Genomic DNA, 17,884 nt, shown 5'->3' with positions numbered 1-17,884 from the left:
AAGAGAATAACATTAAATTCTCAAGTGAGCGTGCGGTCGGATATTTACCCGAGTCAAACAAATCTTTATTTTGCCAATTAACAAAAAGTTGACTCAAAGATCAAAGATGATTGTAAAGTGATTTATCATGCATAAGGGGCTATATTTTTGTACGGAATGACTTATGGATTGGGAGTCAACAATCAGTTAAAAATCCCCCGCCTCCCCCTTTTCCCGACTATTACAAAACTTGATATATAAAAACTAAAAAGAGTTTACAATAACTAAAAATTACATAATTTGTTAAGAATTATCTCTCTCTACATTTGTGCATAGTGTATTTCCATTTTGGATCTATACTTTTTTCTTAAATCATAACTTGAGTTTTCACTATCTTTTCATCTCGTAAACAAAAAAAAAAAAAAAAAAGGCAAATAGATCACAACAAAATGAAATTTTTAGAGCTTATGTATGGAAAAATTTTAAGAAATAAAAAATTTAAAGTAAAGAAAATTTATTCATACTCCACAAATGAACACGTAAGTTTTATTATCCAAGTTTGGGAAATTCCACTAGTTCAACCCTAATAGCTCAGAATTTTAAAAGAAAGAGATTTTTCAACACATGTTTTAAAAAATGGATATGAATGCTTGACACATGTTAAAGATGCAAATGACCTATGGATCCAAACCTTTTAAAGTGAATAAAATTAAATTCTCAAGTGATAGTGCGATGGGATATTTACCTGAGTCAAACAAACCATTATTTTTCCCATTTACAAAAATTTGACCTAATGATCATGGAAGATTGTAAAGTGATTTATCATGTGTAACGGGTTATATTTTTAACAGGAATGACTTATGGATTGGGATTCAACACCCCCCCCCCCCCCCCCCCCCCCCCCCCTCCTTGCCCTTTTTTCGATGATTGCACAACCTGATATATAAAAACTAAAAAGATTTTAATATCCTTAAAAATTACATACACTTTTTGGAATTATATCTCTCTACATTTATGCATTGTGCATTTTCATTTTAGATGACTACTTTTTTCTTAAATCAATACTTGAGTTTTCACTTTCCCTTCATCTCGTAGACAAAAAAAGAGATAAAAGACAAATAGATCACAACAAAATGAAAATTTTATAGTTTATGTATGGATAGAATTTAAAGCAATAAAAAATGTAAGTAAAAAATATTTATTCACACACCACAAATGAAGACAAAAGCTTTGTTAACCAAGTTTGGGAAATTCCACTAGTTCAACCCTAATTGCTCGGAATTTTATAAGAAAGAGATTTTTCTACACATGTTTTAAAAAATGGATATTCTTGTTTGAAACAAGGTAAAGATGCAAATGACCTATGGATCCAAACCTTGTAAATAGAATAACATTAAATTCTCAAGTGCACGTGCGATGGGATATTTACCTGAGTCAACAAGCCATTATTTTGTTCATTAATAAAAAGCTGACCAAACGAGCATAGATGATTGTAAAGTGATCTTTTATGAGTAACGGGCTATAATTTTGTAAGGAACGACTTATGGATTGGGAGTCAACACTCAGTTATAAATCCCCCCCCCTCCCCCTATTCCCGACAATTGTAAAACCTGATATATAAAACCTAAAAAGAGTTTACAATCCCTAAAAATTATAGACACTTTTTGGAATTATCTCTCTCTACATTTGTGCATTGTGCCTTTCCATTGTAGATATTACTTTTCTCTTATATCAAAACTTGAGTTTTCACTTTCCCTTCATCTCGTAAACAAAAAAAGAGATAAAATGCAAATAGATCACTACAAAATTAAAATTTTAGAGTTTATGTATGGAAAGAATTTAAAGCAATAACAAATGTAAGTAAAGAAAATTTATTTACACACCACAAATGAACACAAAAGATTTTTTATCCAAGTTTGGGAAATTCCACTAGTTCAACCCTAATTGCTCAGAATTTTATAAGAAAGAGATTTTTCTACACATGTTTTAAAAAATGGATATGCATGCTGAAACATGATAAAGATGCAATGACCTAAGGATCCAAACCTTTTAAAGAGAATAACATTAAATTCTCAAGTGACGATGCGGTGGGATATTTACTCGTGTCAAACAAGCCATTATTTTGCCCATTAACAATAAGTTGACCTAACGATCATAGATGATTGTAAAGTGATTTATTATGCGTAACGGGCTATATTTTTCTTTGGAATGACTTATGGATTGGGAACACTCAATTAAAAATCCCCTGCCTGCCCCTTTTCGTAACGATTGCAAAACCAGATATATAAAAACTAAAAAGAGCTTACAATTCCTAAACATTACAGACACTTTTTTGAATTATATCTCTCTACATTTGTGTATTGTGCATTTCCATTTTGGATGTATACTTTTTTCTAAATCAAAACTTGATTTTTCACTTTCCCTTCATCTCGTTGACCAAAACAAGAGATAAAACCCAAATAGATCACAACAAAATGAAAATTTTAGAGTTTATGTATGGAAAGAATTTATAGAAATGAGAAATGTAAGTAAAGAAAATTTATTCTCACACCACAAATGAATAAAAAAGTTTTGTTATCCATGTTTGGGAAATTCCACTAGGTCAACCCTAATAGCTTGTAATTTAATAAGAAAGAGATTTTTCTACACATGTTTTATAAAATGGACATGAATGCTAGAAACTTGTTAAAGATGCAAATGACCTATGGACCAAAACCTTTAAAAGAGCATAACATTAAATTCTCAAGTGAAGGTGCGGTGGGATACTTACCCGAGTCCAACAAGCCATTACTTTTCCCATTTACATAATGCTAACCCAACGATCATAGACGATTGTAAAGTGATTTATCATGCATAACGGGCTATACTTTTGTAATTTATGACTAATGGATTGGGAGTCAACACTTAATTAAAAATCCCCTGCCTCCACCTTTTCCCGATGATTGCAGAACAAGATATATAAAAATTAAAAAAGAGTTTAAAATCTCAAAAAATAAGTGACACTTTTTGGAATTATCTCTCTCTACATTAGTGCATTGTGAATTTCTATTTTAGATGTATACTTTTTTCTTAAATCAAAACTTGAGTTTTCACTTTCCCTTCATCTCGTAGACAAAAAAAGTGATAAAAGGCAAATAGATCACGACAAAATGAAAATTTTAGAGTTTATGTATGGAAAGAATTTAAAGCAATAACAAATGGAAATAAAGAAAATTTATTCGCACTCAAGAAATCAACACAAATTTTTTGTTATCCAAGTTTGGAAAATTCCACTAGTTCAACCCAAATAACTCGTAATTTTATCAGAAAGAAATTTTTGTACACATGTTTTAAAAAATGGATATGCATGTTTGAAACATGTTAAAGATGCAAATGACCTATGGATCCAAACCTTTTAAAGAGATTAACATTAAATTCTCAAGTGAACGTGCGGTGGCATATTTACCCTAGTCAAAGAAGCCATTATTAGTCCCAATTACAAAAAGTTGACCAAACGATCATAGATGACTGTAAAGTGATTTATCAAGTGTAACGGGTTATATTTTTGTAAGGAATGACTTAAGGATTGGGAGTCAACAGTCAGTTAAAAATCCCCCGCCTCCCCCTTTTCCCGATGAGTGCAAAATCTAATATATAAAAACTGAAAAGAGTTTACAATCCCTAAAAATTATAGACACTTTTTGGATTTTTCTCTCTCTACATTAGTGCATAGTGTATTTCCATTTTGGATGTATAGTGTTTTCTTGAATAAAAACTTGATCTTTCACTTTCCCTTCATCTCGTTAAAAAAAAAGAGATAAAAAGAAAATAGATCCCAACAAAATGAAAATTTTAGAGTTTATGTATGGAAAGAACTTAAAGCAATAACATATGTAAGTAACAGAAATTTATTCACACACCACAAATGAACACGAAAGTTTTGTTATCCAAGTTTGGGAAATTCCACTAGTTCAACCCTAGTAGCTCGGAATTTTTTAAGAAAGATTTTTCTACACATGTTTTAAAAAATGGATATGCATGCATGAAACATGTTAAAGATGTAAATGACCTATGGATCGAAACCTTTTAAAGAGTATAAAATTAAATTCTCAAGTGAACGTGAGGTAGGATATTTACCCGAGTCAAACAAATCATTATTTAGCCAATTTACAGAAAGTTGACTTAATGATCAAAGATGATTGTAAAGTGATTTATCATGTGTAACGGGCTATATTTTTGTTAGGAATGACTTATAGATTGGGAGTCAACACTCAGTTAAAAATCCCCCGCCTCCCCCTTTTCCCGATATTGCAAAACCTGATATATAAAAACTTTATAGAGTTTACAATCACTAAAAATTACATATTCTTTTTTGAATTATCTCTCTTTACATTTGTGCATAGTGCCTTATCATTTTGGATGCATACATTTTTCTTAAATCAAAACTTGAGTTTTCATTATCTCTTCATCTCGTAAACAAAAAAAATGATAAAAGTGCTTGAAATATGTTAAAGATGACAACAAAATAAAAATTTTAGAGCTTATGTATGGCAAAATTTAAAGAAATAACAAATGTATGTAAATTAAATTTATTCACACACCACAAATGAGCACATAAATTTTGTTATCCAAGTTTGGGAAATTCCACTAGTTCAACCCTAATAGCTCGAAATTATAACAGAAAGAGATTTTTCTACACATGTTTTAAAAAATGGATAAGAGTGTTTGAAACATGTTAAAGATACAAATGACTTATGGATCCAAACCTTTTAAAGAGAATAACATTAAATTCTCAAGTGACAATGCAGTGGGATATTTACCCTAACCAAATCCCATTTACAAAAAGCTGACCTAACAATCACAGTTGATTGTAAAGGGATTTATAATGTGTAACGGGCTATATTTCTAATAGGAATAACTTATAGATTTGGATTCAACACTCAGTTAAAAAGTCCCCCCCCCCCCCCCCGCCCCCCCCCCCCTCCCACTCCCTTTTTCCGACGATTGAAAAACCTGATATATAAAAACTAAAAAGAGTATAAAATCCCTCCAAATTACAGACACTTTTTAGAATTATATCTCTCTACATTTGTGCATTGTGGACTTTCATTTTAGATGGGTAATTTTTTCTTACATCAAAACTTGAGTTTTTACTTTCGCTTCATGTCGTAGACAAAAAAAGAGATAAAAGGCAAATAGATATCAACAAAATGAAAATTTTAAAGTTTATGTATGGATAGAATTTAAAACTATAACAAATGCATGTGAAAAAGATTTATTCACACACCTAAATTGAACACAAAAGTTTTGTTAACCAAGTTTGGGAAATTCCACTAGTTCAACCCTAATTTCTCTGAATTTCATATGAAAGAGATTTTTCTACACATGTTTTAAAAAGTGGATATGCATGTTTGAAACATGGTAAAGATGCAAATGACCTATGGATCCAAACATTTTAAATAGAGTAACATTAAATTCTCTAGTGAACGTGCGGTGGGATATTTACTCCAGTCAAACAAGCCATTAATTTGCCCATTAACAAAAAACTTGACCAAACGATCATAGATGATTGTAAAGTGATCTATCATGCGTAACGGGCTATAGTTTTATAAGGAATGACTTATGGATTGGGAGTCAACCGTCAGTTAAAAATCCCCCGCCTCCCCCTTTTCCTGACAATTACAAAACCTGATATATAAACACTATTAAGAGTTTACAATCACTAAAAATTACATAATCTTTTATGAATTATCTCTCTCTACATTTTTTCATAGTGCATTTCCATTTGGGATGTATACTTTTTTCTTAAATCAAAACTTGTGTTTTCACTTTCCCTTCATCTCGTAAATTAAAAAAGAGATAGAAGGCAAATAGATCACAATAAAATGAAAATTTTAGAGTTTATGTATGGAAAGAATTTAAAGGAATAACATATAAAAGTATACAAAATTTATTCATACACCATAAATGAACACAAAAGTTTTGTTATCCAAGTTTGGGAAATTCCAATAGTTCATCCCTAATTGATCGTAATTTTTTAAGAAAAAGACTTTTCTACACAGGTTTTAAAAAAATGGATATGCATGCTTGACACATGTTAAAGACCTATGGATCGAAACCTTTTAAAGAGAATAACATTAAATTCTCAAGTGAAGGTTCGGTGGGATATTTACACGAGTGAAACCAGCCTTTATTTTTCCCATTTACATAAAGCTGACCTAATGATCATAGATGATTGTAAAGTGATTTATCATGTGTAAAGGGCTATATTTTTGTAAGGAATGACTTATAGATTGGGAGTCAACACCTAGTTAAAAATCCCCTGCCTCCCCCTTTTCCCGACGATTGCAAAACTGTATAAATAAAAACTAAAAAGAGTTTAAAATACCTAAAAATTACGGACACTTTTTAGAATTATCTCTCTCCACATTTGTGCATAGGGCATTTCCATTTTGGATGTATACTTTTTTCTTAAATCAAAACTTGAGTTTTCACTTTGCATTCCTATCGTATATAACAAAAGAGATAAAAGGCAAATAGATCAAAACTAAATGAAAATTTTAGAGTTTACGTATGGATAGAATTTAAAGAAATAACATATGTAAGTAAAAAAAAATTATTCACACACCACAAATGAAGACAAAAGTTTTGTTATCAGACTTTGGGAAATTCCACTAGTTCAACCCTAATAGCTCATTATTTTTTAAGAAAGAGATTTTTCTACACATGTTTTAAAAAATGAATATGCATTCTTGAAACATGTTAAGGATGCAAATGACATATGGATCCAAACCATTTAAAGAGAATAACATTAAATTCACTAGTGAACATGCGGTGGGATATTTACCCGAGTCAAACAAGCCAATATTTTGCGCAATTAGAAATGGTGACCTAAAGATCAAAGCTGATTGTAAAGTGATTTATCATAAGTAACGGGTTTTATTTTAGTAAGGAAGGACATATGGATTAGGTGTTAATACTCAGTTAAAAATCCCTCACCTCCCCCTTTTCGCGAAGATTGCAAAACTTGATATATAAAAACTAAAAAGAGTTTACGATCCCAAAAAATTATAGACACTTTTTGGAATTTTCTCTCTATAAATTTGTGCATAGTGCATTTCCATTTTGGATGTATACTTTTTTCTTAAATCAAAACTTGAGTTTTCACTTTCCCTTCATCTCGTAAACAAAAAAAGAGATAAAAGGCAAATAGATCACAACAAAATGAAAATTTTAGAGTTTATGCTTGGAAAGAATTTAAACCAATAACAAATGCAAGTAAAGAAAATTTATTCACACACCACAAATGAACACAAAAGTTTTGTTATCCAAGTTTGGGAAATTCCTCTAGTTCAACCCTAATAGTTTGGAATTTTATAGGACTGAGATTTTTCTACACATGTTTTACAAAATGGATATGCCTTCTTGAAACATGTTAAAGATGCAAATAACCTATGGATCCAAACCTTTTAAAGAGGATAAGATTATATTCTCAAGTGAACGTGCATTGGGATATTTACCGGAGCAAACAAGCCATTATTTTTCACATTTACAAAAAGCTTACCCAACTATCATGGATGATTGTAAAGTGATTTATCATGCGTAACTGGCTATATTTTTTAAAGAAATGACTTATGGAATTGGAGTCAACACTCAGTTAAAAATCCCTCGCCTCCCCCTTTTTTCGACGATTGCAAAACCTGATATATAAAAAATAAAATGACTTTATAATCCCAAAAAATTATAGACACTTTTTAGAATTATCTCTCTTTATATTTTTGTGTAGTGCATTTCCAATTTGGATGTATACTTTTTTCTTAAATCAAAACTTGAGTTGTCACTTTCCCTTCATCTTGTAAACAAAAAAAGAGAAAAAAGGCAAATTGATCACAACAAAATGAAAATTTTAGAGTTTATGCATGGAAAGAATTGAAAGCAATAGCAAATGCAAGGAAAGAAAATTTATTCACACACCACAAATGAACACAAAACTTTTGTTATCCAAGTTTGAGAAATTCCACTAGTTCAACCCTAATAGCTCGGAATTTTATAAGAAAGAGATTTTTCTCAACAAGTTTTGAAAAATGGATATGCATGCTTGAAACATGTTAATGATGGAAATGACCTATGGATCCAAACCTTTTAAAAAGGATAACAATTAATTCTCAAGTGAACGTGCACTAGGATATTTACCCGAGTCAAACAAGCAATTGTTTTACCCATTTAAAAACAGTTGACCTAATGATAATAGATGATTGTAAAGTGATTTATCTTGCGTAACGAACTATATTTTTGTAAGGAATGACTTATGGATTGGGAGTCAACACTCAGTTAAAAATCCCCCCCCCTCCCCTCCCCCTTTTACCAACGATTGCAAAACCTGATATATAAAAACTAAAATGAGTTTACAATCCCTAAAAATTACGGAAAATTTTTGGAATTATTTCTCTCTACATTTGTGTACTGTGCATTTCCATTTTAAATGTATACTTTTTTCTTAAATCAAAACTTGATTTTTCACTTTCCCTTCATCACGTAGACAAAGAAAGAGTTAAAAGGCAAATAGATCACAACAAAATGAAAATTTTTGAGTTTATGTAGGGAGAGAATTTAAAGCAAGAACAAATGTTAGTAGAGAAAATTTATTCACAAACCACAAATGAACACAAAACTTTTGTTAGCCAAGTTTGGGAAATTTCACTAGTTCAACCCCAATGGCTCGGAATTTTATAAGAAAGATATTTTTCTACACATGTTTTAAAAAATGGATATGAATTCTTGAAACATGTTAAAGATGCAAATGACCTATGCATCGAAACCTTTTAAAGAGAATAACATTAAATTCTCAAGTGAACGTGCGTTGGGATATTTACTTGAGTCAAACAAGCCATTATTTTGACCATTCACATAAAGCTGACCTAACTATCATAGATGATTGTAAAGCATTTTATCTTGCGTAATGGTCTATATTTTTGTATGGAATGACTTATGGATCGGGTGTCAACACTCAGTTAAAAATCCCGCCTCCCCCTTTTCCCGATAATTGTAAAATCAGATATTTAAAAAAAAAAAGAGTTTACAATTCCTAAAAATTAAACAAATTTTTTGGAATTATCTTTCTCTACATTTGGGCATTGTGCATTTACATTTTGGATGTATAATTTTTTCTAAAATAAAAACTTGAATTTTCACTTTCCCTTCATCTCATAAACAAAAAAAGTGATAAAAGGTAAATAGATCATAACAAAATGATAAATTTTAGAGTTTATGTATAGAAAACATTTTAAGCAATAACAAGCGTAAGAAAAAAAAATGTATTCACACACCACAAATGAACACAAAAGTTTTCTTATCCAAGTTTGGGAAATCCACTAGTTCAACCCTAATAGCTCGAAATTCATAAGAAAGAGTTTTTTCAACACATGTTTTAAAATTTTGATAAGCATGCTTGAAACATGTTAAAGATGCAAATGACCTATGGATCAAAACCATTTAAAGCGAATCACATTAAATTCTCAAGTGAAGGTGCGGTGGGATATTTACCTGAGTCAAACAAGCCATTATTTTGCCCATTTACAAAAAGCTGACCTAACGATCAAAGATGATTGTAAAGTGATTTATCATGTGTAACGAGCTATATTTTTGTAAGGAATGACTTATGGATTGGGAGTCAACACTCAGTTAAAAATCCCCCACCTCCCCCTTTTCCCGATATTACAAAACCTAATATATAAAAACTTAAAAGAGTTTACAATCACTAAAAATTACATATTCTTTTTTAAATTATCTCTCTCTACATTTGTGCATAGTGCCTTATCATTTTGGATGTATTCATTTTTCTTAAATCAAAACTTGAGTTTTCACTATCTCTTCATCTCGTAAACAAAAAAAAAGATAAAAGGCAAATAGATCACAACAAAATGAAAATTTTAGAGCTTATGTATGGAAATTTTAAAAAAAATAACAAATGTAAGTTAAGTAAATTTATTCACACACCACAAATGAGCACATAAGTTTTGTTATCCAAGTTTGGGAAATTCCACTAGTTCAACCCTAATAGCTCAAAATTATAACAGAAAGAGATTTGTCTACACATGTTTTAAAAAATGGATAAGAATACTTGAAACATGTTAAAGATACAAATGACTTATGGATCAAAACCTTTCAAAGAGAATAACATTAAATTCTCAAGTGACAGTGCGGTGGGATATTTACCCGAATCAAATCCCATTTACAAAAAGCTGACCTAATGATCATAGATGATTGTAAAGTGAATTATCATGTGTAACAGGCTATATTTTTAACAGGAATGACTTATGGATTGGGATTCAACACTTAGTTAAAAATCCCCCCCCCCCCCCTCCCTTTTTCTGACGATTGAAAAACCTGATATATAAAAACTAAAAAGAGTTTAAAATCCCTCCAAATTACAGACACTTTTTGGAATTATATCTCTCTAAATTTGAGCATTGTGAATTTTCATTTTAGATGAGTACTTTTTTCTTAAATCAAAACTTGAGTTTTCATTTTCGCTTTATCTGGTAGACAAAAAAAGAGATAAAAGGCAAATAGATATCAACAAAATGAAAATTTTATAGTTTATGTATGGATAGAATTTAAAACAATAACAAATGCAAGTGAAAAATATTTATTCACACACCAAAAAAGAACACAAAAGTTTTGTTAACCAAGTTTGAGAAATTCCACTAGTTCAACCCTAATTTCTCAGAATTTTATGTGAAAGAGATTTTTCTACACATGTTTTAAAAAGTGGATATGCATGTTTGAAACATGGTAAAGATGCAAATGACCTATGGATCCAAAAATTTTAAATAGAATAACATTAAATTCTCAGGTGAACGTGCGGTGGGATATTTACTCGAGTCAAACAAGCCATTATTTTGCCCATTAACAAAAAAGCAGACCAAACGATCATAGATGATTTTAAAGTGATTTATCATGCGTAACGGGCTATAGTTTTGTAAGGAATGACTTATGGATTGGGAGTCAACACTCAGTTATGTATGGAAAGTGATTTTAGAGTTTATGTATGGAAAGAATTTATAGCAATGAGAAATGTACGTAAAGAAAATTTATTCACAACCCACAAATGAATAAAAAAGTTTTGTTATCCAAGTTTGGGAAATTCCACTAGTTCAACCCCAATAGCTCGTAATTTAATAAGAAAGAGATTTTTCTACACATGTTTTAAAAAATGGATATGAATGCTTGAAACTTTTGATGCAAATGACCTATGGATCAAAACCTTTAAAAGAGAATAACATTAAATTCTCAAGTCAAGGTGCAGTGGGATACTTACCCGAGTCCAACAAGCCATTATTTTGCCCATTTACATAGAGCTAACCTAACGATCATAGATTATTGTAAAGTAATTTATCATACGTAACGGGCTATACTTTTGTAAGTTATGACAAATGGATTGGGAGTCAACCCTTAGTTAAAAATCCCCCGCCTCCCCCTTTTCCCGACAATTGCAAAACCTGATATATAAAAACTAAAAAGAGTTTATAATCTCTAAAATTAATGAAACTTTTTGGAATTATTTCTCTCTACATTTGTGCATTGTGCATTTCATTTTTAGATGTATACTTTTTTCTTAAATCAAAACTTGAGTTTTCACTTTCCCTTCATCTCGTAGACAAAAAAAAAGAGATAAAAGGCAAATAGATCACAACAAAATGAAAATTTTAGAGTTTATGTCTGGAAAGAATTTAAAGCAATAACAAATGGAAGTAAAGAAAATTTATTCACACACCACAAATGAATAAAAAAGTTTTGTTATCCAAGTTTGGGAAATTCCACTAGTTCAACCCCAATAGCTCGTAATTTAATAAGAAAGAGATTTTTCTACACATGTTTTAAAAAATGGATATGAATACTTGAAATTTGTTAAAGATGCAAATGATCTATGGATCAATACCTTTAAATTAAATTCTCAAGTGAACGTGCGGTGGGATATTTACCTGAGTCAAACAAACCATTATTTGGCCCATTCACAAAAAGCTTACCTAACAATCATAGATGATTGTAAAGTGATTTATCTAGCGTAACAGGCTGTACTTTTGTAAGGAATGACTTATGGATTGGGAGTCAACTATCAGTTAAAAATCCCCCGCCACCACCTTTTCCCGACGATTGCAAAACCTAATATAAAAAAACTAAAAAGAATTTACTAACCCTAAAACTTATAGAGATTTTTATGAATTATTTCACTCTACATTTGTGCATTGTGCATTTCCAGTTTAGATGTATACTTTTTTCTTCAATCAAAACTAGTGTTTTCACTTTCTCTTCATCTCGTTGACAAAAATAGAGATAAAAGACAAATAGATCACAACAAAATGAAAATTTTAGAGTTTATGTGTGGAAAGAATTTAAAGCAATAACAAATGTAAGTAAAGAAATTTTATTCACACTACAAATGAAAACAAATGTTTTGTTATCCAAGTTTGGGAAATTCCACTAGTTTAACACTAATAGCTCGAAATTTTATTAGAAAGAGATTTTTCTACACATGTTTTAAAAAATGAATATGCATGCTTCAAACATGTTAAAGATGCAAATGACCTATGGATCCAAACCTTATAAAGAGAATAACAATAACTCTCAAGTGAAGGTGCGGTGGGATATATTTACTCAAGTCAAACTAGCTATTATTTTGCCCACTTACAGAATGCTGACCTAACGATCATAGATGATTCTAAAGTGATTTATCATGCGTAACGGGCTATATTATTTGTAAGGAATGACTTATGGATTGGGAGTCAACACTCAATTAAAAATCCCCCGCCTCCCCCTTTTCCCGACGGTTGCAAAACCGTATATATAAAAACTAAAAAGAGTTTAAAATCCCTAAAAATTACGGACACTTTTTGGAAGTATCTTTCTCCACATTTGTGCATAGTGCATTTCCATTTTGGATGTATACTTTTTTCTTAAATCAAAACTTGAGTTTTCACTTTCCCTTCATCGTATACAACAAAAGAGATAAAAAGCAAATATATCAACACAAAATGAAAATTTTAGAGTTTATGTATGGAAATAATTTAAAGAAATAACATATGTAAGTAAAAAAAAATTTATTCACACACTACAAACGAAAACATAAGTTTTGTTATCGGACTTTGGGAAATTCCACTAGTTCAACCCTAATAGCTCAGTATTTTTCAAGAAAGAGATTTTTCTACACATGTTTTAAAAAATGGATATGCATGTTTGTAACATGTTAAAGAGGAAAATGACTATGGATCAAAACCATTTAAAGAGAATAACATTAAATTCTCAAGTGAACGTGCGGTGGGATATTTACCCGAGTCAAACAAGCCATTATTTTGCCCATTTACAAAAAGTTGATGTAACAATCAAAGATGATAGTAAAGTGATTTATCATGCGTAACAGGCTATATTTTTGTATGGAATGACTTATGGATTGGGAGCCAACACTCAGTTAAAAATCCCCCACCTCCCCTTTTCCCAACGATTGCAAAACCTGATATATAAAAACTAAAAAAAGTTTACAATCACTAAAAATTACATAAACTTTTTATGAATTATCTCTCTCTAAATTTTTTCATAGTGCAATTCCATTTTGGTTGTATACTTTTTTCTTAAATTAAAACTTGAGTTTTCACTTTCCCTTCATCTCGTAAACTAAAAAAGAGATAAAAGGCAAATAGATCACAACAAAATGAAAATTGTAGAGTTTATGTATGGAAAGAATTTAAAGAAATAACATTTATAAGTATAGAAATTTTATTCACACACCACAAATGAACACAAGTTTTTTTATCCAAGTTTGGGAAATTTCACTGGTTCAACCCTATTTGCTCGTAATTTTATAAGAAAAAGATTTTTCTACACATGTTTTAAAAAAGGGATATGCATGCTTGAAACTTGTTAAAGATACAAATGACCTATAGATCTAAACCTTTTAAAGAGAATAACATTAAATTCTCAAGTGAGGGTTCGGTAGGATATTTACCCGAGTGAAACCAGCCATTATTTTGCCCATTTACATAAACCTGACCTAAGGATCATAGATGATTGTAAAGTGATTTGTCATGCGTAAAGGGCTATATTTTTGTAAGGAATGTCTTATGGATTGGCAGTCAACACTCAGTTAAACATCCCCCGCCTCCGCCTTTTCCAGATGATTACAAAATCGTATATATAAAAACTAAAAAGATTTTATAATCCCTAAAAATTACAGACACTTTTTGGAATTATCTCTCTCTAAATTTTTGTAATGTGTATTTCCTTTTCAGATGTATACTTTTTTCTTAAATCAAAACTTGAGTTTTCACTTTCCCTTCATCTCGTAAACAAAAAAAGAGATAAAAGGCATATAGATCACAACAAAATGAAAATTGTAGAGTTTAAGTATGGAAAGAATTTAAAGCAATAAAAAATGTATATAAAGAAAATTTATTCACACACCACAAATGAACACAAAACTTTTGTTATCCAAGTTTGGGAAATTCCACTAGTTAAACCCTTGTAGCTCTTGATTTTATGAGAAAGATATTTTTCTACGCATGTTTTAAAAAATGGATATGCATGCTTGAAACATGTTAAAGATACAAATGACCTATGGATCGAAACATTTCAAAGAGAATAATATTAAATTCTCAAGTGAAGGTGTGGTGGGAAATTTACCCGAGTCAAACAAGCCATTATTTTTCCCATTTACAAAAAGTTGACCTAACGATCATTGATGATTGTAAAAATATTTATCATGCCTAACGGGATATATTTTTGTAAGGAATGACTAATGGATTGCGAGTCAACACTCAGTTTAAAGTCCCCCGCTTGCCCCCTTTCTCGACGTTTGCACAACCTGATAAGTTAAAACTAAAAAGAGATTACAATCCCTAAAAATTACAGAAATTTTTTCGAATTATCTCTCTCTACATTTTTGTATTGCCCATTTCCATTTTAGATGTATACTTTTTTCTTAAATCAAAACTGGAGTTTTCACTTTCCCTTCATCTCATGGACCAAAAAAGAGATAAAAGGCCAATGGATAAAAAAAAATGAAAATTTTAGAGATTATGTATGGAAAGAATTTAATGCAATAACAAATATAGGTAAAGAAATTTTAGTCACATACCACAAATGAACACAGAAGTTTTGTTATCCAAGTTTGGAAAATTCCACAAGTTCAACCCAAATAGCTCGTAATTTTATAAGAAAGAGATTTTTCTACACAAGTTTTAAATAATGGATTTGGATGCTTCAAAAATGTTAAAGATGCAAATGACCTATGGATCCAAACCTTTTAAAGAGAATAACATTAAATTCTCAAGTGAAGGTTCGGTGTGATATTTACCGGAGTCAAACAAGCCACTATTTGGCCCATTTACAAAAACATGACCTAACGATCATAGATGATTGTAAGGTGATTTATCATGCATAACAGACTATATTTTTTTAAGGAATGACTTATGGATTGGGAGTCAACAACACTTAGTTAAAAATCCCCCGTCTTCCCCTTTTCCTGGCGATTGCAAAACCTGATATATAAAAACTAAAAAGAGTTTACAATCCCTAAAAATTATAGAAACTTTTTGGAATTATCTCTCTCTAAATTTGTCCATTGTGCATTTCCATTTTAGAAGTATACTTTTATCTTAAATCAAAACTAGAGTTTTCACTTTCCTTTCATCTCGTTGACAAAAAAAAAAAAAAAAAGAGATAAAAGGCAAATAGATCACAAGAAAATAAAAGTTTTTGAGTTTATGTATGGAAATAATTTAAAGCAATAACAAATGTAAGTAATTAAAATTATTCAGACACCACAAATGAACACAAAAGTTTTGTTATCCAAGTATAGGAAATTCTACTAGTTCAACCCTAATAGCTTGGAATTTTATAAGAAAGAGATTTTTCTACACATGTTTTAAAAAATGGATATGCATACTCGAAACATGTTAAAGATGCAAATGACCTATGGATCCGAAAATTTTAAGGAGAATAACATTAAATTCTCAAGTGAAGGTTCGGTGGGATATTTACCCGAGTCAAACAACCCATTATTTTGCCCAGTTACGAAAAGCTGACCTAATGATCACAGATGATTGTAAAATGATTTATCAAGCATAACGAGCTATATTTTTGTAACGAAAGACTTATGGATTGGGAGTCAACACTCAGTTAAAAATCCCCCGCCTCCCCCCTTTCCTAACGATTGTAAAACCTTATATATAAAAACTAAAAAGAGTTTACAATCCGTAAAAATTACAGATACTTTTTGGGATTATCTTTCTCTACATTTTAGTATTGTGCATTTCCATTTTAGATGTATACTTTTTTCTTAAATCAAAACTTGAGTTTTCACTTTCCCTTCATCTCGTAGACAAAAAAGAGATAAAAGGCAAATAGAACATAGCAAAATGAAAATTTTAGAGTTTATGTATGGAAAGAATTTAAAGGAATAACAAATGTAAGTAAAGAAAATTTATTCACACACCACAAATGAACACAAAAGTTTTGTAATCCAAGTTTGGGAAATTCCACAAGTTTAACCCTAATAGCTCGGAAATTTAAAAGAAAGAGATTTTCTACACATGTTTTAAAAAATGGATATGAATGCTTGAAATATGTTAATGATGCAAATTACCTATGGATCCAAACCATTAAAAGAGAATAACATTAATTCTCAAGTGAAGGTGTGGTGTGATATTTACCCGAGTCAAACAAGCCGTTAATATGCCCATTTACAAAAAGCTGACCTAACGATCATTGGTGATTGTAAAGTGATTTATAATGCGTAACGGGCTATATTTTTGTAAGGAATGACTTATGGATTGGTACTCAACACTCAGTTAAAAATCCCCCGCCTCCCCATTTTCCCAATGATTGCAAAACCTGATATATAAAAACTAAAAAGAGTTTACAATCTCTAAAAATTACAGACACTCTTTGGAATTATCTCTCGCTACATTTGTACAATGTGCATTTCCATTTTTTATGTTGCTTTTTTCTTAAATCAAAACTTGAGTTTTCACTTCCCTTCATCTCGTAAACAAAAAAAGAGATCAAAGGCAAATAGATCACAAAAAAATGAAAATTTTAGAGTTTATGTATGGAAAGAATTTAAAGCAATAAAAAATGTAAGTAAAGAAAATTTATTCACACACCACAAATGAACACAAAAGTTTTGTTATCCAACTGTGGGAAATTCAACTTGTTCAACCCTAATAGCTCGAAATTTTATAAGAAAGAGATTTTTCTACACATGTTTTAAAAAATGGATATGCATGCTTGAAACATGTTAAAGATGCAAATGACCTATGGATCCAAACTTTTTAAAGAGAATAACATTAAATTCTCAGGTTAAGGAGCGGTGGGATATTTACCCGAATCAAACAAGCCATTATTTTCCCCATTTAGAAAAAGCTGACCTAACGGTTATTGATGATTGTAAAGTGATTTATCATGCGCAACGGGCTATATTATTGTAAGGATTAACGTATGGATTGGGAGGCAATAGTCAGTTAAAAATCCCCCACCTCCCCCATTTCCCGACGATTGCAAAACTTGATATATAAAAACTAAAAAAAGTTTACAATCCCTTAAAATTACAGACACTTTTTGGAATTTTCTCTCTCTAAATTTGAGTGTAGTGCATTTCCATTTTGGATGTATACTTTTTTCTTAAATCAAAACTTGAGCTTTCACTTTCCCTGCATATCGTAAACAAAAAGAGAAAAAAGGCAACTAGATCACAATAAAATGAAAATTGGAGAGTATATATGGAAAGAATTTAAAGCAATAACAAATTTAAGTAAAGAAAATTTATTCACACACCACAAATGAACACAAAAGTTTTGTTATCCAAGTTTTGGAAATTCCACTAGTTCAACCCTAATAGCTTAGAATTTTATAAGAAAGACATTTTTCTACA

This window comes from Aristolochia californica, unplaced genomic scaffold (genome assembly GCF_029961685.1).
Source record: "Aristolochia californica isolate CCGP_79_NKW_82.1479 unplaced genomic scaffold, dmAriCali1.0.hap1 SCAF_4, whole genome shotgun sequence".
Classification (NCBI taxonomy): domain Eukaryota; kingdom Viridiplantae; phylum Streptophyta; class Magnoliopsida; order Piperales; family Aristolochiaceae; genus Aristolochia; species Aristolochia californica.
This window is presented reverse-complemented; position numbering follows the sequence as displayed.